Here is a 23,501-nt window from a genome sequence, read left to right as displayed (position 1 = left end):
ACCTTGGTCTGCCCACAGCTCCTTATGGAGATATTTCAGGTTGTGGATAAAACCCAACTCCAAGTAGAAAATTCTCATGAAAGTGTTAAGTTAGAAGCAATTACCATTGAAATATATTTGCAACAAAATCTGTTTGGAGCCTCCTCCCTGCCTCCAAAATTGACTTTTCTTTTGAGGCTAACAGAAAAAGCAATATTTGTTTAGCTTCAATTGGAAAACCTGATACTGATATTGAATATTTGAGAACAGTCAACTGCAAACCCTTTTGGGAGAGGAAGGGTTGCGATTATTATTTCATTATCTTTTAAATTTTTATTAGTTATTTAAGTTCTCTATTTCTTTTTGTACTTGTGTTGGCTTTTTATAATTTTTAAATAATTTATCCATTTAATATTGGTCATCACCTTGATTAGAGTATAGTAGATTATAATACCTTTACTCTGTTTGAATCTGTTATGTCCAGCCAGGTTCCCTTTGTTCATTTTGTATTTTGCTTATTTGCATCTTGTCTCTTTCCATCCTTAGCCAATGATGGTAGAGGTACATTTTATTTCCATCTGGAATTCTTCTTTGATGTCTGAATTGTACAGAAGTATTTTTTTTAAAAATCAAATATTTGGGGGGTTCCTGTTGTTTCTATGTTATTTATTCATATTTTGTTGCATTGTGATTGAAGATCATGGTCTTAGAATATTGTCCTGTGATTTTTTTTTTTTTGAGTCTTGCTTTGAGGGTTTGTAGTGGGTAGATTTTATACATGTTTCACATGTGTTTAGGGAGAATGTGTATTCTCTAATTGTTACTCTCTTTTTCCATCTTGCCTATAGATGAAGGATTTTGTGTGAGCATTAGATCATGCTTCGTAACTGTGATGGTTCAGTCTTTTAGATCTCTATTTTTTCTAAAAAATCTAGTATTACTCGAAGGGTATCAATCACTTTTGCTATGATTGTCAATTTATCAACTACTCCCTGTAATTCTGTTAATATTTTTTTCATATATTTCAAGGCTGTGGTTTTTCTCTTTGATACTACAATTTATTAAGGTATTTGTGAACAATAGATGCTAAAATAATATTATTTTCCACAATGTGCCTGACTTTACTTGCCATTCTAAGGAATATGTAGACTGCAACCTCATTTGAGTTGACATTTTTCATGCCTCCAGCAAATTGTCAGACTGAGAGGATGCGCTTGCTGAGCTCCCCATCGTGCTCAGCAATTGTCCTCCAGATGCTAATGACAACTCAGAATGCTCTGTTCTCTCTCTCTAGATATTAATGAGGAGCTATATTAAAATATAACATTATACTGTCTATAGCCCTACAAAAACCTGGAATTTACTTTTACCTCAATAGTTGTTGTTGTTGTTATTTTTCCTCTCTCTCCCCCAGTAACTTTGAGGCTGGACAAAAATGGGTTGGCCACTAAAACATAAGATCATGGGAGTGTGTGGTATGTGAGATCCCTGCCCTGTGCCATGACCTGATTAAAGTCCACTGTGAGGCATGTCCTTCCAGAGAAGAAGAAGAATCCTATAACCTGCAGGGGCTTCACTTCTGGTGCTATCTAATGTTGACATGGTCTACCTAATAAGCTTCATGAGCACTGCAAATTGCAAAGAGAAATATTCTCTCTTTAATTTCCTGAAGTGGGATTACCTCACATTCTTCAACCTCTGTAGACCAATGTTTTGGTTCTTTAAAATTGTAGTTACCTGTAGTTAAATTCCTGCTGCAGTGTTTCTGGAGTAATTCATCTGGGTATTAATCTGGAGTAATTTTTACTGCATGTATGAATCATACTATTTGGGGCCTATACATTTGTTGTTTTTTGTTTGTTTGTTTTACTGCTACTTAGTACAACGGAAGATATTTTAGGAGATTTTATTTACCAATTTAAATTTGGCAGGAAGTGAAAAACATGCTTACTTTGTATGTAAATATAATAGTTAAGATTCTGCATAAAGAGATAATAAAATTTACCAGTTTTTGAGTATCTATTATGTGGTAGACATTGTGCTAAATATAAAGACAAATAAACAAATGTTAGAGGCTTAATTTTCCCTGTTGAAAATAAGGGAAGAGACTCTCCTTAGAGCATTTACTTTAGAATATTTGTAATTATAAGTCTTTTCTCTGTCTCTTTGAAGTGTATATAAATCTTTTTAAAAGCTAAACAAACCTCTTGACAGCTCTAAGACCCCAGCATATCTTTCTCAAGGACCTAGGACCCATCTCTTTGGAAAGTAATAATTAAAACACATAGTATCCCTATCTCCATTTCTGTTGGAGAGTAGGAGCCTAGCTTTGGTGTCCCATTGCTCCAAGTTGCAGAACTACCTCCTGTCACAAAGACATGAGAAGATCATTTTTCCTTTGGATAAAGCTAATTAGCCAACACAGATGGCCACCCCAATTACCAGGTGAATTTAGGATGAACTATGTGTGACAAATGATGGTGTGAAATTCTCTCAAATGGGGACTAGATACTGTTTACCTTGAGAACATGGGGGCTGTATCTGCTTGACTAGATAAAAGCATGAGGTTTTTTTTTTTTTTTTTTTTTTTTTTTTCCTGTCTCTTAGTGGTTGCCTGTGATCTACACCACATTCTGGCTTAATGCTTATTCAATAATAAAATTTTTGTTTCTATTCTACCTTAGTGGAAAGATTATTGGGTGGGCAGAAGATTTTCTTTTCTTTTCTTATTTATTTTATTTTTTTGAGTCGAAATCTTGCTCTGTTACTCACGCTGGAGTGCGGTGGCACGATCTCGGCTCACTGCAACCTTCGCCTTCCGGGTTCAAGCAATTCTCCTGCCTCAACCTCCCAAGTAGCTGGGACTACAGGCGTGTGCCACTGAGCCCGGCTAATTTTTATATTTTTAGTAGAGATGGGGTTTCACCAGGTTGGCCAGGCTGGTCTGGAACTCCTCACCTCAGGTGATCTGCCTGCCTCGGCCTCCCAAAGTGCTGGGATTGCAGGCGTGAGCCACCGCACCTGGCCAATTTTATTTTTAATTATATTTCTCCAACGTACGTTTGCTCTATTTATATTTGCTGGATAGTTTTTGTATCAGTGTGTTGGAATAGATGGGTTGAGTTTAGAGAAGCTGACTTACTAAAGTCCTTGCAACTTGTAAATGAAGAATAGGATTTGAGCCCAATTTTCTCTGGACCCACAGCCAGTGTTAATTTCATTCACACATTTCTCACAGATGGGCATATCACTTAATTATTTATTTATATCTTGCCATGTTACATTCATAAACATTGGCTTGTTATTGTTTTTGACAAGGCAATTACCAAGGTTTCCTTGTTAGCGTCATTCAATTGACTTAGGGGCCAAGTCTGAGCAGAGGCAAATCTCTTCATTTATATAGGAAGCACTAACTTTGTGCCGGTACTCCACAATTTCATTGTATTTGGTAGTGAATAACGTATTTATCTCTGGAAAAATGGCCTTAGGCCTTTTATTTAAAGTACCTAGAGCCCAGAGAAACCACAAACATTTGGATTATAGTATCTGTTAAACTAGTATCTTCTCTCAATTAAAACAAATGATTTCTTTCTCTTACCTCATTTAGCAATATAAACAAACCAAAATTGACTACCTGGTATTTTTTTTTCCTATTTGCCTTAAGTCCTGCATTAAATATTGTTATTCACTGAGAGTGCTTACAAAAATCAAATAGCATTTCCTGCCTAAAAAATCCTTGTAAAAACTAAACAGTAATGTTTATAGACATAACAATCATAGGTTATACATTGATTTTAAATGATGTTAGCACCTACATCTTTTATATTTCTTTTCTGTTTCTCACTGCACTCTTCTTTCTATGAAACAAAACTCTTTTTCAAAGAAGGATATATGTTCTTAGCTTCATACAAATTCAGAATGTTGATGTGTTTGTGGCTCCTTGCAATTTTCAAAAATGTCCTACAAAAGAGATATCTCAAGTTGAAGCTAGCATTTTGCAGGTGGAGATGGAAAATACATCATGTTATAAGGCACCTGCCTTGGGTGAGGTCTTTGCAGGGGTCCCAGGCAAGGGAAGGTTTCTCTTAAACAAGAAGTGGGTATTTGCTACTATGAACTTGGGCGTTCATGTGTCTCAGGTTCCTTCAGGCAAGTGGACTTTTCCTAGGTATCAAGGTCGTTTTCTTAGGTATCACTTTCTCTATTAGGGCCCTGGTTTTGGTGTAGAAATCCTGCTGAATATATTTCATCTTGTAAGTGTGCCACCTGTACTGTTGAACCCTGAGCCTAAGAGGGCCTTAAACATAGCCATGAAGGCTTTCTGACTTTCCTAGTGTGCTTTGAACTGAGTTGCTTAGCCTGAGCCTGTCTTGTTTTTTGTTTTTTGTTTTTTTTTCCAAGACTCTAAAAGCAGTTAAGGCAGCCAATTCTACAGAGCTCATAATTACCATTGACCCACAAACCTTTCAAGGGCTATCCCTACATCATAAGCCAGTGCTTCTCTTTCACCTGCAACCTGTCCCAGTCCACCATGGGTTAGTGTTAGTCATTATAATGCTACTACAACCAGCAATTTTCACCACTTCCCCTACCGATGGCACTGGGGTCCTGACTGCCAACTGACCTGAAAATCATCCAGAATCATCAAGGATCCTAACTTGGGGACCTTCCCAGCTTGAAGATCTCCTGGCAAGGGTCACTTCTAGGATAATGGTTTTAGCCTGAGCACCCCTAGAAGCAGAAGTTGAGACAAAGGCTGGCCTTGCAAATAGCATATTTTGGAATGTGATTCTAGAGACTCACAGTTGGGGGCCTGAGATGAATAAATCAAGGCAGAAGGGAAAGTCTATTCAAAGTTGTATCATTGAACTGCTTACTGTTTTGGGAAACTAGGGCTCAGTTCTGTTGTGTACCTTTTGAAAAGCAGTGTAGATTTCACCTCAGAATTTTCCATTCAAAACATGAGCAAGGTTAATATTTACCCAAGCACTCCTGTCTTAGTTTTCTATTGCTGCCATAACAAATTCCCACAAACTAGCAGCTTAAAATAATAGCATTTATTATCTCACAGTTTTGTAGGTCAGAAATCTGACATGGATCTTACTGAGCTAAAATCAAGCTGTTGGCAGGGCTGAATTCTTTTCGCGAGACACTAGAGGAATCTATTTCGTTGCTCATTCTAGTTGCTGGCAGAATTAAGTTCTTGCCTTTTATTCTTTTCAGAATATCCATGTTTCTACCCTATATAATTTCCCTACAACTTGAAGAATTTCCTGTAGCATTTTTTGTCAGTGCAAATGTACTGGCAATAATTCTTCTTAGTTTTCTTTTACCTGAAAATGTCTTTGATTTGCCTTATTCTTAAAAGAAAATATCCTTAATATCTAGAATTCAGATAGCATCTTATTTCTGAGATTTTCTATATTTTATCAAGTTGAGAAATTCTTTATTATATTTCAAATAAAATTTTCTGCCTCATTCTGTCTCTTCTCATTCTTGTATTTCACTTACAGGCATATTAGACCATTAGCAATCATCTAATCAGTTCCCTAGTCTGTCACCTCAACCCCAATCTTTTATCCTCCTTTTCTTTATCTTGGGTAGTTTCCTATTTCTTTACTGATATTTTCATTCATTGAGAAAATATTGTGTTTTAGTTAACTGATGATAATTATAAAAGTCATTTTTAAGTCTTGTATGTTTCAGCATCTTGTTTATATCATTGTCAAATTTTATTGATATTCTTCTCTTAAAAATGCATTCTAGTTTCTTTTTTTAACATTGGACAATTTTGAATTATATTCATTGCATTACAAAAGTTAAGTTGTAGAGATTCTGGATTTTGTTATTTTTCTGTAATGAAGGTTATTTTATTTTTCAGCAGGTAATTGTCTTGGTTAGATTTGAACTATAAAGTCTGTTGCTTAGGCATCAGCTCTGATCTTGATTTAGATCTTTTGTCTTTGAGCTGCATTGAGTCTGTTCTGCTTTGAGTGTATTCAGGGTCAGTTGGAGATATAGGCAGAAGAGATTGGGGATCCTTTCTCTGGTTTTTCCATTCCAGAATTTCCACACTTCTTCAATATTTGCCATTGTCTGGCTTTACTTTTCAGTTCTCCAGACCAGAAAGACTGCACATTTTCCCATGAGAGCCCCTCTCAACACTGTATGCAGCATGTGGAATGCACTTGGCCTCAGGCTAAAAGCCAGAAAAGATGGGAACTAATTTGTGGAACATACCCTTTTCCTGACTCCATGAGAGTGTATACTTCCTATCAGATATGATGTGTTCTGTTCATTCTCCAGTACCTTCAGATAGTTGCTTTTTAAATGTCTCTCAAAGTTCTAAGTTGCTTTCTGCAGAGGAGTCCATCTAGTAGACTAAATTTGTCCTACTTAGAGGTGGAAATTTACAATGTAATCTGAACCTTGGCTGTTAAGGACACAGTGGTCACTATTTGTTTCATTTTTATTTCCCTCTCAGAGAAAGGCAATATTCTCAGGATCATAGGCTCCCAGCACATCCTGCAGTTCCACTATACAGAGAGGCCATGGGCACCATATGCTGCCAGTGGTCTCCCTCTTGAGATTTAGGCATAAACTCTACAATTACAAAAATTCTGGGCGTTATTTTCTTCACCTACTTAGTAGTAGAATTGTAGTCCACATTATTTTCATTTTTTCATTTAACAAATATTGAGTGCCTACTAAGTGTCTGGCATGATGCTATATTTTGGGTTACAACAGTAAACAATGCATACATGGCATATTTACAACAACATATACCTGATAGGACAGTTTATGTTCTGTTGAGAAAGACATTATCATTAATAAAATAAAGTGTGCTGTAAGATATTATAGGGAGAGTTCAGGGTGGTACAGAAGTCCACATAAAAGACATATAATTTAGCCAAGATACCTAGAGATGGCTCTATACCAAAGTGATGTTCAACTGGTACCTGAAGGGTAACTGAGGATTATTCAAGTGAGGGAGTAGAGGCAAGGAAAGAATAGTACATGCAGAGAGAACACTATGTGCTGATGTCCCCAACGAAGTAAAAATATGGAAGATTCTAGGATGTAAAAGAAAGTCAGAGTGACTGTAGCATCTAGAGTGTGAGAAAATGATGGTGAGCAATGGTAGAAAGGTCTGGTGTGTCATGTGAGCTCTATGTGCTGCATATCTTCTAGATTCCACATGCCCTGCTCTCTGCCAGAGGCTGACACATGGGGATTATGTCAATGGTGGGTTCTGGTTGTGTTCTGTCAATGAGGCGCCCGGGCAGTAAACCGGGAGAGGGGAGGAGAATAAAATCAGGGTATTTTCTTCCCAATTGTCCTTCCTATGGAGCCGTCTTGAAGTAGCTTTGTTCCACACTGAAGGTCCCACCTTATCTCAGAGAGGCTTTCTCTACATGATTCTCTCCTTTTTTCCTTTCAACTTAGGGATAACAATAGTCCTGGACTACTACACTATCGGCAAATCAGGGAAGCAGAATTTCTATGGTATTGTGGAATAAAGAATTATTACAGAAATAAGACTTTACACAACTGTGGGAGAATCTGGGGGAAAATAATGGTCTAATAGGGAGAATTGGAGGATCAGAGAAATATCACAAATAAGCCTTTTGAAGCACTGGCAGAGGGAGCCAAGTCAGAGCTTGCCAGGGAATCTGTGAGGTTAGTCATATTAAGCTGCTGGCCTGGGGACAATGAAAGAGAGCCGGTGAAGAAGTCTTCACCTATGGTGAGACTGAGGTCGCTGTTGGTCAGAAGAGTCAGGAGTTGGTCAGCAGCAGAACTGGACATGGGGCAGGGAGAGCAAACAAGCGGGATCCATTTTCGTTTCTGTATCTGTCCTTTACTACTCTAAAACACCTACTTGCAGAATGTAATGGCCCCTGCCTCACTCTTGGCTTCCAAATCTCAAAATAATTTTCTTTTCTGGTCAACTTAAATCCAGAACCATACAGTAAAAAAAAAAATGGGGGGAAAATGTGGTTCTAATTTAGCCAGACCGACATGGTAAAATCCCACCATCCTATTCTTTATGGTTTCCCTGCATCCCACCCACGATTTAGAAAATTCACCTGAAATAACCCCAATTTAAGTAGGCTATATCTTTCCCATTAGTACCCTGGCTGATACTGCATTTAAATATGCATGGGTTTATCCTCAGGAAAATAAAGAACTTTTGGATTTCACATAAGGAAGTAATGGAGTGGATCTGGATATTGAGGGATTATTTTAGACGTAATATATAAAGAATGAAACAGAGACATAGAATTATGTTAGCTATGAATTAGGAGAAAATGGATTTGGAAAAAAAAAATTGGAAGCAGGGAGATCAAGACCAGTTGGAAATCTCTTGTAATTATTATTCATGTGTGTGGCAGTGGAGGTGGAGGAAAATGGAAAGATTTAAAAATACAGTCAAGGGCTGCATAATGCCATTTCAATGATAGATCCCATATATAATGGTGGTCCATAAGTTAATAATACAGTATTTTTACTGTACCTTGTTTTTCTGTGTTTAGATACACAAAAAATTTTCATTGTGTTACAATTGTCTATAGTATTCAGTGCAGTAACATGCTGTACAGGTTTGTAGCCTAAGAGTTATAGGCTACACCATACAGCCTAGGTGTGTAGTAGGCTATGCCATCTACATTTGTGCACGTACACTTGTGTTCTTGTGTTCACACAAAGACAAAAGTCACCTAACAATGCATTCCTCAGAACATATCCCTATGGTTAAGCAGCACCACATGACTGCAGTTATATCAGGCAGAAAGAGTGGGTTTGATTACTAATAGGGGAAAGAGAAAGAGAGAGAGAGAGAAGGAAAGAGACAGAAACAGAGAGGTTTCCCTGAAGACTGACATGACAGGCACCACAGAGGGAGATATAATTGTTATTACACCTAATAGGAAATTCATAAATATAAACTGATATGAACGAAATCTACAATTTTAGAGAGGTGGGCATTATTTATATGGTACAGTGAGCAAAAATGTAACTTCCCATATAATTCTCTATGAAGCCCTTATCTAATGTTGGTAGAAGAAAAAGGAAAACTTGCCAATTTGAGGTAACTTTCTTCTAGCCTTTAGCCATCTATTTCCCTCTGACTTAACATTGTGGTGTAAACCCTCGGCCTCTCTGGATTTCTTCCATCTCTCTTCTCCTTTATGCCTCTTTTTTCTCCAACTGTGGAGAAGGCTTGTGGAAAGCAGCCTCACTGTGGCAAGGGAGGGGAGTCTAGGTCATGTTAGTGCTCTCCGTGGGCTCTGGCTGACTCTTATTGCAGCCATTGCAGCACAGCCTGGGCTTGCATATATTCTAGCTTGATCTTTTCACACAGCCAAGGCCTGATGGAGCTCCACACTGATTTTTCCTGAAGGCATGATTGACCCTTGGAGGCCTGGCTGCAGCACCATTTTTAAAATCCAGAATTGGCATGTTCTTCCCTTTGTCTTTCTGCTCCAATGCAAGTTTTGTTCCTCATTGTGATGAAACATCTCCCACAACCACCGATGGACATTTGAGAACATCTGGATTCTTTTAACATCATACAGATCAAGGAGACTCGGGTCCAATCTCCCAGCATGGTCTACCCAGACCCATTTCTATCTTGTGACTGTCTCATTCTGTGCCATATTGGAAGCAGTGAGGAAGCTTACCACCAGCTTGAAAATCTGACAGTTTTTCAGACATTTTTCTCAACGCTGTGTTCAGAAACCCAGAGATCAAGTTTTCCTAGTCTTATTCTCTCCACATCTCTTTCCATTTCCCAAAGATTTTCTACTTCCTCTTCCTGTCAGATGGCAACATTTCCTTTTGTCATATTATCTATCCTTTCAAAAGTAATATTTATAAAACTCAATGGACATAAAGCACTTTAGGGCTTCGATATGTAAAGGGAGGCTTCATCTCTCAATAAGGCCTAGCTATCAAGCCTCCTGGAAATCACCATGGAATGAACAAATTAAATTTGCAACTAAAACTGAGCAACATTGTCTGTTTTAAAAGCTGTATCAGTCCTTGCACTGAAGCAAGGAGTGTCCTTGGATTAATAGCTTAGGTTTCTAAAAGTCAAGGGGAATTAAAAAATACATGAGTTTGATATATAAAAAATAGAAAAAACTGCTTATTTGGAATGATGGTTGTAATCTGTCATAAAGCGTTACCAGTCGGAAGCATGTAGAAATCTATAGAGAATCGGAGGGCTGAAGGGATGGATAAATTTGGGCCTATCTCTGCAGATATTATGGAGCCCACCTCTACAGTTGTGATGTTACAACACCCAGTATCACATAATTTGCTTAAACTTAAACATACTTAAATATTGCTTTTCACTGGTTCCAAGCAAATAGATTGCTTCTAGCTTTGCTCACCAGCTCATGTGAAATGGAGACAGAAGGAGTTTTTATGTAATATTCAGATATTATCTAACATTGAACTCTCCCTCCAGACTGGAAGGAGATCCTGAAAAAAACAAAGTTATAACAGAAAGGGCAATAAACTTTGAACCTTTACTCCCAAGGTATTGAATTAAAACCTTTCCCAGGGAAAATGTCACTGTATTAAGAAAAATATCAACACGCCTACTGCAAAATTTCGACATGAAGGCTGGTAAGTTCAGGCAGAGAGCATGCATGTCCTCATTCATGTGGCACACGAAGCTATGGACTGGAGAAGAAAAGACTGAAAAATGACACCAGATTCTAAGAACATTAATATTTAGATATCATCCCTCCTCCTTCCTACTCTGAAGTTTTTTCTTGTTGACATTTAATGATTCTGAAGGTCTACTGGTTCTTTTTGACATTCTAGAATTCAATCAAATTGAGCTAAAATATTTAAATATTCCAGGAATACATTTGAATGAACACAGCTAAACAGTGGAGAAAGGTCATTTCATTTTGAAAACAAAAATAAATTACCCTCAAGTATTAAAAGTCATTATTATAAAGATTCTGGAAGTCTCTCCTGTTGATCTTTGTGATTCTGATATAAGCTAGCCAAAGCTTCCAATTTCTGAAGGATTACTGAAAAGTAGAGGGACTGCTAAAGCAGCGACTTAGCTGGTGCCTCAAAAAAGAGCTCAGAGGGAATAGAGAAAGACATTGGAATCTGCATTTGAGTTACCCAAGGGCTGGTTTAGGGTTGATAAAAAGATGTTTCTCTGATATGTTTGCCTAGGGAAGAGACTGCCTACTGTGATGATACTTTTCACTTGTTTGTCTCAGAAATACATTATTTTCATCTCCATAACATGTTAGTTGTCTCCAAATGATTTCTAAAAGATAAGCTTAGATTTTCAAAATTTAGGTCGTATCAAGAAAGCTTAAAGCCAGTGGTTTATAGGAAGGACATGGGATAATACGAGGAAGATGCATTTTAGGAAGCAAAAAGAAGATTTTAATGAGCAGCTACAGTGAGCCACTTGATACAGAAACATACTGAAACTAATTCTTAAAATTACATTTCTAGATTACCATTGCATTATAAAATTAATTTTTCTTCAGGTTAGAGTACATATATTTCTAAATATAGGGGCCAGCTCATTATGCTGCTTTAGGATAAGACACTAATATCCACTGTGGCATAATTAGTTGAGACCACTGTCAAAATTGTTCTGCCTAGACAATTCTCCTTTCAGTCCCATGTCATTTAATAATACCAACAAAGGAGCACTATATTGGATGTGCTGGGAATAAGGGTTGGCTGGACAGAGTCGAATGTGTTTGTCCTTTCTTTCCCGTGTATCAGCCATGGCAGCCTATGTTTGATGACCCACTTTTTGGGGCAGAGGTGACAATAGCCTGTATGAGGAATAATGTCTTTATAGTCAGCAAAAAAAAAAAGCAACACTTTAAGCCCATCCTATTTCATAGATGGGAATGTTTTCAATTGTTCCTGTCTCTCACTTGAATGGCTTTTTGTATTTATAGACAGATATGACATCCCCATTAATTATGTTTAGATGCCAGTAGAACTTATCATTTTAAGCTAGTTGACAGAGAAAGATATTTTCAAATTATAAAATGTATCTTATCTTTCAGTCACATTAAGAAATTAAGAAAATCATTGCCTTAAACCTGGGAATTTTCTAATACATCCATGAAATCATCAAAATTATACTGGTATCTTAGAGTTGTACCACATGTTCAGAAAGTGAAATTATCCCTTTAAAGACAAAGGAAAAAATTGTCCCAGTGTCAGGAAAGTAAATTAATAGATATTCAGAGCCAGAAGAGCACTACAGGGACAGATGCATGGGGTTGAGAGAATGTTTTCTCAGCAGTTTTGATTTATCAGCAACTGAAAAGGCTACAAATTAGAAGTCCTGTGGAGATTGAAAACACTGCCTTACATACTATTACAGCTAATTTGTTTATGTTAAGGAAATAAAGAATAATTATAGACTAAGCTAACAGGAACAGCCATTATCAGCTTAATTAAATGCTTCTTGTGACATTTTGGAATTATTCGTCAACGAGCACTGTTTGGATGGAAGTTGCTGGTGAGGTGAGTGGACTCGTTCAGGCTTGTTCTTTACTGTTGTTGCAGTTGTCCTTTTAATGCATAATCCTATGAAGAGACTTGCTTAGTCCCGAGGGAGAAGACCAGATATTCCTTTTGCTGTTAATCCTTTCTTCTCCCTAAATAATTATATGGATATCATATTCCTCCTCATATTCTTTTCAGTTTGGGAAATGTGCTTCAATACTGCAGTTAGGTGCTTGGTGTTTTTTTTTTTTTTCCTTTTTTTTTTTTTTATCAGCTATGTTCACTTGGTCCCCTTCTTTGTCATTTTGACACCAAATATACTCTGAGTTAGTTAGGTTGTTTCAAGTTTTGATGATCAGGGACACTTCAGGTAGTACCAGCCAATTAAGTATACTTTCCTTTACGGCCTCTGGTTTACTCATGGCTTCTGTGTACTGCCCTTTCTAGGTATATATTTGAGATTATGCCTACTGCCATCACCTTCTGATTCTTTCTAAGGTTTTTAGATTCAAACTCCCTAGGATAAGGGATGTTACTGATGTTATTGACATTTAGGCACTTCTGTCCCTATTGGGCCAATCTGTCATGCCATCACTTCAGATGATACTGGCCATAAAGAGATTGGCTACTTGTGGGAGAGACATAGATCTCTGTTCTACTCTGGTGTGATTTTTAAGACATTTTAAGGAGCTCTGAAAATGCACATAGAGCATACTAGACTTCCACTTTATACATACAGAAATGTAAAATCCTATATCATAAGTGACACCTGCCACAATTGAGTGTTTACCATGTTTCAGATTTTGAATTGAGTTTATAAAACGCCTTGAAACATAACAGGCCCAGGACAAAGTTTTATAAACAAGGAAGTATAGTCTCAGAAAGGTTAAGTAATATGTTCAGCAGTGTTATATCAGTAAGTGGTAGAGCCAAGTACCCTTAACTACATTCTAGGTAACTGCAATCCTAATTTCCTTGTCTACTACATTGTATTGCATCTGAGGTTATGGAAAAGACTAGGATTAAGAGGAGCTGGCTATGCTTTAACTACCAATTTGCTGAATATATTACTTCAAGTTTTTTAATACATTTTCTCACTTGGAAGAGTTTGTTGTCAGATGTTAATACTATCTTTTAAAACAGAATTTATGTAAATAACAAATGAGAGGTTTACGTAAAGCTCCTAATACAGTTCTTGGCATAAAATAATCACTTAGTATATTATTATTGTTGAGGCTGTTAATCTACTACTCCAGGTAAAGTTTCATGATGCGTAGATTAATTACTTGCTAATTCCAAAGGCAAAATACAGGTGCGACTATACCCATTTAAATTATCTTATTTCCAATGGCTTATTATTCTTTTATCATTGATTATTTATCTCTCTCCCTTCTCTTCTAGGCTGGGCCTCTAGGCATATATAGTGAAGTTGTGGGCCTCTCCCTGTAATGATAAATCACTGGGGAAAGCAGAGGGACTCTATAGGGTGCTTGTTGGCACAAACACCCTAATTGTTTAAAATCCTTTATTGTAATTAAGGATTTTTGTCCTTAAGCATATCCTTGAATAAGAATGGTAAAACAAGCTGATTGTGTTACTGGGAAATAAATTAAGTAATTCATTCTTCATCTAACCAGTATGGAGTAATATTTGCTACGTAATGAGGGCATATTAACACACTAATATGTAATCTGTTGCTTTCGTTGGATTTTGATGCAAAAAGTCCTCAGATTAGCTTAAATATAAGCTTAAATATAAATGACATATGGTTAATTATTATTTCTAGCTCATCATTTTTGAATATGTTCTCAAAATTACAACTTAGGACTCATTGTCAGTGATTCACAAATCAAAAATTCTACAACATATATACTATGGATGATTTGTAACATCGCTCCCAACCAGCCACCAGAAAAAATTGTGACCAGTAAGTATGCTCACATGAAAAATATAAGAAGATATATAATAAATTAAGAGTCATGTATAGCGAGCATTAGCTTCACTATTTTTGCATTTTGAAGACTACATATAATTCACATAAATAGGCATGATGTTTTAATTCTAATTATCTATGCTTCTGGTTTCAATGGGTTAATCTATTTTTAAAGGGATATAATTAAAGTCCGGGGAACTAGTCAACATATTTACCCAAGCATTACAGAGCTTTATAATACGTTAAGAATCAACATGATTCAACTTTGAAATATTGTTGTCTTGCTACTTAAAACATGAGCTATTTTTTGAAATACACTCAGGGAAACATTTTTTAGAGTAATTTTGTGGCTAATCTGTAAAAAAGTGCGTTTTGGGTTTGATATCAAGGTTTGAGCAAGTTGTTTCTACTTATTAAAATGAAAAACTGATCCAAATCTTAGTTTGCATCAAATAATCCAATATGTTGTATTTAGCTAGGATGAGATTTACATCAGTGACAACACTGTTTGAAAAGGTTGATTTTGATTAGGCTCCAAGAGGAAAAGCACTTCAGGATTTGTGTGTCTGTGTTTGCACTTACATTTATATTTTTATATTAAAATTCATAGGCTCTGATGTCTTTATTGCATAAAATACAAGTTCTCCATAATCATGGCAACTTTGTTTTTATATAGAAATTAGAAAAAAATAGTATTGACATAGGCATTCCATATATGGTGAATACACCAGAAGGAGAAATAAAGCATAATCTATAGCCACACAGAATAGTCTGTGATGGCTCCCACAAAGATAATTAAGATGGTCAGAGAAATTCTCTAAATAATGAAGGTCATGCTCCCCTTCCATATCATTTAGAAAACCTGATTTTATTTGTGCCCAGTGATTGGATTCATCAATGAGAAGAAACAGTTTTTTGCTAAAAGCATTTGCTACTGAATTGATGCTTTGATGACACTGCTACCATACAGGAGCTGATGCATTGAGAAATGAGCCCTGAACTCATGGAACTTACACTTTAGCCTAGAAGAGGCATCAGGTTGATATTAATTACAAGTAGTATGTGTATGCTAATTAATGAACAGGTAGCTTTGACCAGTGGAACCTAAATATAACTTATCAGAGGCATCAGGAAAGGTTACCTGTCTGTTTATCTGTCTGTCTGTCTGTCTGTCTGTCTCTCTCTCTCTCTTTCTTTTAATATGGATTTCACCTAGATGGTAATTGTGCCCAGGAGTCTGTTTTGTAAAAGTGCACAAGGTGACATTGATAATGTTTACTATGGTTGGAGTGATTAGAAAAGTAATCATTTGGTAAACAGCATTTGAAATTCTCTATGAATTATAAATAGATTTAGTTTGCTAGGCAGCAAGAAATGGAAAGAACATTTTTGAATGGGGACGAAGGAAGAGAGAAAGACACAAAGCTGAGGGTTGGAAGTTATACTTGGAGGGAATAGAGCAGAGAAATCTATGTGGTAGAGTATAAACTGAAAAGGTAGGTATTGCAAGGTCTTAGCTTTGAAGGCTAAGTTAAGCTTGCAACCTCTTTTTTAAGAGATCTTCCATTTATTTCTACCTCTTGTGCTGCATTGGCAATTCACAAAATATTTTCATTACTGCTTCATCTGCATTGTTTTTGTAAATAGTGGCAAAGTCTCACTAAAGTATTTCATATTAACTATATTGTTAACACAGAATGTAATGGAATTTACAGTTTCCTTAAAAATGTAAAGGGAAAAAAGGAAGCTCCAACTATTTCTGTTAAAAATATTGTTTATTTAAAGTGATGATTGGCTGAAAAGATAGTTTAAAAATAAGCATTTGATAACTTGCTTACATTTTTCTTTAATAGAAACTTTTATTGTTTAACAAAAGTTTTGCATGCATATATGTTAAGGAATAAATGGTAGAAATGAGATACTATTCAGAAATGAGAATGAATGATCTATATTCATGTGCAACAATATGGATAAAACTTTCAAGCAGGATATTCAAGGGCTTCAGTTCTGGAAATTTTTCTTTAACGGTTTCCCTTCCTCTTCATTTTTCCTGCCATCTCTTTTTGGAACTTCTAGCATTCAGATGATGGGCCTTTTGGGTGATCCTCCAATTATTTTATCTTTTCTATTGTGCATCTTTTGTCTCTGCTGATCTATTCTGTTAGATTTCCTTGATTTTATCTTCCAGTCCCTTCATTAAGCTCAATTTATATGAGCCATCACAGACTTAATGTTCAAAGGCTCTTTCATATTCTGTGACTTTCCTATTTAATAGCACTTTTTTTTTCTTTCTCATCCTATCTATCAGAGGATATTAATGACAGAACTATAAAAGATTCTACTGCTCCTTCCTGTTTTGTCTGCCTCTGATTTTTTTTTTGTCTGTTTTTCTCTCTGTCTTTTATCTTGAATTATTTTTCTTTTCCAAGTGTTTTGTTCTCCTCACTTGTCCATAGTTAAGGGTAAGACACTTAAAATTTTTAGAAGTTTTGTGAGTTTGGGCAGATTTGCAACAGGTTCATAATAGTTTAGGTGATTAGCTTGGTTATTGGTGGAGATGTAGAACTTCTCTCTGGGGATTTTCTTTTTCCCTATACAAGAACCTTCTAGTCTCCTGCTTGGCCTCCAGTGTCCCTGGACATAGATGGAAGAAGGTGGCTGACGGTGGGCAAGAAGAGTGGACTTTGGGAGGCCTCATCACTCATTATGCAACCTTTCGGATATGCCTTCTCTATTCAGTCAGGGCCTCCCCACACTTGCCTGTGCCTGGTGTTGCTGAAACTGGAGCCTCTACAGTTCAATCCTCCAGATCCATATCTACTAATTTCTTTCAGGAATAGGGGAGGGATGGTTGCTTCTTTCTTTGGAGTGGGTGAGGGTATCTGGGATTCCAACCAGACTTTCAATAATATCTGATAGCAGCTCTTTGTGTTGTCCTTGACTTCTGTGTGCCTGTTGATTCCAAATCCTGAGCTTCTCTGGGATCCTCCAAGTGAATCTGTTTGCTTCTCCGTGTGCACAATTGCAAGCAGTACAATTTCACCTAAGTCAACAATTATTCTTGTGTCCACTTTCCATCTTGCAAAATTTGGATGACCTTTCTTGTCTACTCTTATTTACTCTCTACTTCTCTTTTTCCTTTAGGGCTCACATGCTTGGTTCCCTTCTTCTAATTTTAATAAAGTTTCTGAAGGAAACAGATTATTTTTCAGTACAATCTACCGTGTTTAATAGAATATCTGTAATAATTTTCACTGGACTTTTATAGAGGTGTCTACATGGCTTCTGGAGAGGTAGGTCTGGAGTATAGTATCAAAATTCTATAGTTGGGCTTCCTGTCATGGGTCAAATACTTTCCCTGCCTTCTTGAGTTGAGTTTTCAAAGGCTGACTTCCTGAATGTCCCCAGGTCATTCCCACATAGGTTCTTCCTATTTGGCTGTTGATGAGATTTCCATTCCCATCCTCTACTCTTGTGAATGTCATCCCCTTACCTGGATAGGCCAGTTCCAGCTACCCACTGATGTCAAATTGCAAGTGAGGAGGCTTTGTGTATCACATGCTTAATTCAAATAAAGTCATAAAATGGCATAGAAACTTATTTCCTGGCCAGTTAGGATTTGCAGTTGTCCCAATTTTACAAGGTGTCAACAGAGCTGAGAAAGGGGAGTCTTTCCTGTGGTAGGGATCTGATTTGTCGAGATGTAGGAAATGCAAAGGGAGAATAATGAAAAGATATAAAGTTAGATTCTTTCAATTTGTGGAAGTGTGACCCCATGTTACCTTCTCTAAGTGCTTTGTTACATCTTCATGCATCCCTTTCTCTACTTCAAACAAGTATTATCTAAGATCACTAGGTTCTGTTTTAAGGTTTTATTGTTGTTGCTGTTGTAAATTTTTGCTTATGTTTCTTAGTAATACAGTAACCCTACATGGGCACGTGCACTAACCCAAACTGCACATGAAAGACTTTACATACTGTCGTCCTCTATTGGGCTTCTTGGATGTGAGACGTTCCTGTCTATAATTACATGTCTTTTCTTTCTTCAAAAGACTGACATTAACTTATATTCAATACATTTATACTGAGTTGATAGGGAGGTTCCCAAGTTAAGATAATTATTGGGACAGGTGGACAAGGGACAAGGATTTTAGTGTTAATGACATAAGCACATTCCAATTAAAGTGAAAACTATCCTGGAAAGTTATTTGTGGGGAAAAGAATATGTAGGGGATGGATATAAACCTTCTTACCACAAAGACTCATAGCCCAGGTACTCTTGGAGGACAGAACCTGTGTTTTATTTATCCATATAGCTCTGAAAACTTTGAACATAATACATGTTTGATAAATAATTGCTGAATAAATGAAAAAATAAAAATATTAGTGAGGTGGGTCCTGCCTGTCAGAACTACTTTTTGAGCCCAGACTTACAGGAACTTAGACAAGGCTTAGACAAGATTGACAGTTTTGGGTTCTGTCCCAGCATAGGGCACAAATGATGACTCAGGGTAGTCTAGCTGGTATGCCCAGATGACTACTAGGCCCTTGGTGGTGATTTTTATTGCTGTGTTGTCATCTTTTTTCTCCATTTCATGCAAAGCCACACTCTTATAATTTCCTCAAATGAGACACTTGCACATTGTCTGCATTAAATGCTCTGTTTGGCCATCATACATCTGTACCTTGAAATTTCTAAGCATCCTAAATGATAGATGAGTTAATATACAATTAAAATATGCCTTAGTAAATTCATATATTTTAATCATTGAAGCTTGTTTTTCTTGTATTTTACTGATGTGGTTTGATGGTTTTTATACCCTGAGGCTGTTTTTATAAAGGGCACATTTTTAGAAACTCAAGAAAATAAACAAACAGATAAATTGTCTTTGCATAGCTCTACATCAGATTAAATGCTCATCACTGGAAGTTCAGTTCTTGCAGGAAGTAAATGAAATGTTCTCAGCTCAGCTCATAAAAATCAAGTATAAAGTTTATCTCTTCACAGAGAGTCACTTGGCTCTCTGGGAGGCAAGAGCCTAGGAAGCATCAGCAGCTGATTTTATTGGTATTTTCCTCAATCCCAATCAGCATGTTACCTGGGCAGAGTGTGTACCCCACTATTGTGTAAGACACAGATTTAGTCCATGTCAGCCCTGAGTGGGGGCTGTTAAAGAAAAACATTATTTACTTCTTCAGGAACATTAAGGAAGACTTTATTCAGACCATTACAATAGGTGTAGGGACCACTGCAATGGGGTTTTGCACTGGGGAGAGAGATTGGCTCCATTCTGAGTACAACAATAAAACGTGGAAATTTACAGCCAAGGAGATGAGTTAGGGGAGTTGGTGGTTGAAACATTACTAAAAGGAAACATCAGGGGTAACAGGGGATTCGGGCTAAACTGACCTACCAGGATTCTTGCTAAAGGCAGGCCAGGGTGATCAGACATCACCTGGAGGGTGGTAGAAGATGAAGAACCTAACCAAGTATCAAGGGTGATCAGATATTGAGGGTGGGAGATTCTGGGTAAACTGATTAGCAATATTCCTGCTAAAAGTAGATGATACAGAAGGAACATGGAAGGCCAAGAGTCAAGGCCTAGTTGAGAAGAGTTCAGAGGAGACATTAGAGTTTGTTCAAGAAGAAACTCTTTCAGTCACCCTCTTGTTCAAGGAAAGAAGAATGAACAATAAAAGTCCATGTCCCATTCAGTCATCTTTTGTTTATTAAGGATCTGCAGAATTATATATTGGAAATTGGTAGTAGCTGGATGATGCTAGCAGGCAGGTATTTAAAAAGGGGAGTTTCTATGAAAATAAAAGAAAAACAGAAATTAATGGTTGGAAACCCAGTTTCTGACTCCAGAGGGCAGCAAGTCAATATTTCTAAACTTGGGCTGAAAGCATCTTTAGATGGTGAAGTGAGAATGGTAGTGGCCATCCAAGGAATTTCTTGGTTTACAGTTTGAATGTCTTTGGTGATGGCATTGGTTATTCTGTGATGGCATTGATTGTTTTGGTGAACTTTCTGAGTGGCCCATATAGCGCAGGCACAAACATTAACTACACATGATCTGTTACAGTTATTTCTTTAAAGTTTATATCAAGTTGTCCAGCTTCAGCTTGCAGGGCTTCTGTTTTAGTTCTCAGCCAAGTCAGGAGGGTAAGATAAAATTTGGAAATGTTAGTCTAGAGGGTTGTAGCTGGATATGAAAGGAAACTAGAAAAATTTAGGATTTAATCCAGTTTACAGGTACATAACAAATTGGAAAGTAAAATGGAGTTCACGGAGGTAAAAAATAGCTGAAAGACAGTCAACGGGATTATAATCAGGTACCCACCATGATGTGCTATAGCTTTCCATTGAAACACACACTTTCTGTCTATAAACATCCTAATTTCTGTCAAAGATAATAAAGTAATATTCTTGTTCGCAAAATAAATCTTGTCTCATTAGATTTGGCTCAATTATTTTCCTAAGTCCAGCAAAAATGGTAACTGACTATATAGGTCTTTTTCAGTTTGCTTTGCTGGAGCTTTTAATAAGGAATCTTATGAAAGGAATTAAGACTTTAAAAAGCCTCTCAAAGCTGGGAAGCCAAGCCAGGAACTCACCAGCAAACTTCACCTGCAGTACCTATAGATCTGGGTGAATTCCTCTCATCTTGAGGTTTTCAATTATCTTTGTGTTCTCCAGCCTCCAAGAAAGTGAACTTCGCTACCCATTTTTAAGGTTGAGAACCCTGTAAGCCAGGCGGTAGGCCAGTTTTTCCAAGAGGGCTTTGTAAGCATTGGATTCATAAAGTCAACCTTGATTCCTTAAACTTATCTGATCCTATCTGATCATATCATATTCTATGCCTCATTCTCAAATATGACATTCCACTGAAAGCCTTTGTAAATAACCAAGTTTTGCAATTGTGTCCTGCTGCAAGAACAGATTCTTATTGAACTTATGCAAATAACTATATTGCCATGAAATTAGGAATAGTAAGAGGTTCAGATTTTGAAGTGATTATATAGGAAGAAAAAAAATTTCATTTTTGTTTGCAAGCTCTTTCAGGAACGCATCAGAGTAAAACAAAAACTATCTGTGGATGACAGAAAAAAACTGCCCATGGTTAAAGATCTGAGAGTTTATTTGACAAGAAAATTTTTTTTCTTTGACGCACAACAAAAATAATAATCAGAATTATGACTGATAGCATTATACCAAAATATGTCACGGACAGTGAAGTTATTGGCAAATTTCTATGAATTTCATACAATTTCTGAAATATTTATATTAAGAATATTTTCCCATACAAATATAACTAGGGAAGTTTAAAGCATCTCTTCTAATTTGATAATGTTTTTAATACAATTTAATATATCAAATAAATTGATTTTTAAAAAACATTTTACAAGATGAAATAAAGAATCCTTTGAAATTTTCCAGGAGCTGTCTGGGAAATGAGTTCAGTTTAAGGACAAGAAGATTTCATTAAGGATTTCATTTTGTGAGGGCAAAATTGTCAACAATGTAAAAATCTTAGTTCATTTAAAAGTGAGAGGCCTTAGTTCTCTTAAATAACGAGGACATGATAAAAGTTAACAGAAAGCACAAAATCTTAGTTTCCTAGTCAATTTACTTAAAGGGTAAAGAAAAACCTTTTACAATTTCTTATTGTGAGTCCACCCATAATTCAGAAAACTTTGTTATTTTAACAAAGAGAAAACCAAATTCTAGTTTTACATTGGTGTACTTATGATGTTAAAGCTCATTTTTAATAAAACATAAATTAATTTAAATTTAGTCAGCTTAACCACACATAAAATTCCTTTTTCACAAACTTTTGCAACTTTCTTATATGCATTCAGGGTTTTTTCACCCCCACATTTTCCTCTTTCTTATTATAGAACAATAAGTAATTCTACCTTAGAATAAAATTGCTTACTTTTTTCCTGAACAAAAACATATCCTTCAAACCTTCTTATGGCTCCCATAATAATACACCTTACTATTCCTGAATATTTTTCAAAGTTGTTTCCCTTCACCCATATAATTAGTAGTTTCAGTTACATGTATTGAATATAATCAACCATTAGTAACCTTTTACAGAGAAAATTGGGAAGTGGTCAGTCTATCACATATCAGCATTCTGTATCAAAATAGAAAATGTATGAATACATCTTTTCATAATTTCTATAGGTACCATTTTCCTCATAGTTAAATAATGTGTAAAAAAGAATATTTATTAACAGACTCAAATATCTGTAGTGTCTCTATTTGGGAATAATCTATTCCTTGAATATTCATAATTAACCAGTGGTAACTTTAGGTTTCAAATTACCAAAAAGATTGTAGAAACTATTTTCAGGCAGACTTACTGTAACAGTGCAGCTAACCATCTTCTTTTTTTATTATTATTATTATACTTTAAGTTTTAGGGTACATGTGCACAACGTGCAGGTTTGTTACATATGTATACATGTGCCATGTTGGTGTGCTGCACCCATTAACTCATCATTTACATTAGGTATGTCTCCTAATGCTATCCCTCCCCCATCCCCCGACCCCATGACAGGCCCCAGTGTGTGATGTTCTCCTTCCTGTGTCCGAGTGTTCTCATTGTTCAATTCCCACCTATGAGTGAGAACATGCGGCGTTTGTTTTTTGTCCTTGTGATAGTTTGCTGAGAATGATGGTTTCCAGCTTCATCCATGTCCCTACAAAGGACATGAACTCATCATTTTTTATGGCTGCATAGTATTCCACGGTGTATATGTGCCACATTTTCTTAATCCAGTCTTTCACTGATGGACATCTGGGTTGGTTCCAAGTCTTTGCTATTGTGACAAACCTGACAAAAACAAGAAACGGGGAAAGGATTCCCTATTTAATAAATGGTGCTGGGAAAACTGGCTAGCTGTATGTAGAATGCTGAAACTGGATCCCTTCCTTACACCTTATACAAAAATTAATTCAAGATAGATTAAAAACTTAAATGTTAGACCTAAAACCATAAAAACCCTAGAGGAAAACCTAGGCAATACCATTCAGGACATAGGCATGGGCAAGGACTTCATG

The sequence above is a fragment of the Pan troglodytes genome, chromosome 4, assembly GCF_028858775.2.
Source record: "Pan troglodytes isolate AG18354 chromosome 4, NHGRI_mPanTro3-v2.0_pri, whole genome shotgun sequence".
In the NCBI taxonomy this organism is placed as follows: Eukaryota; Metazoa; Chordata; class Mammalia; order Primates; family Hominidae; genus Pan; species Pan troglodytes.
Note: the sequence above shows the minus strand (reverse complement) of the source record.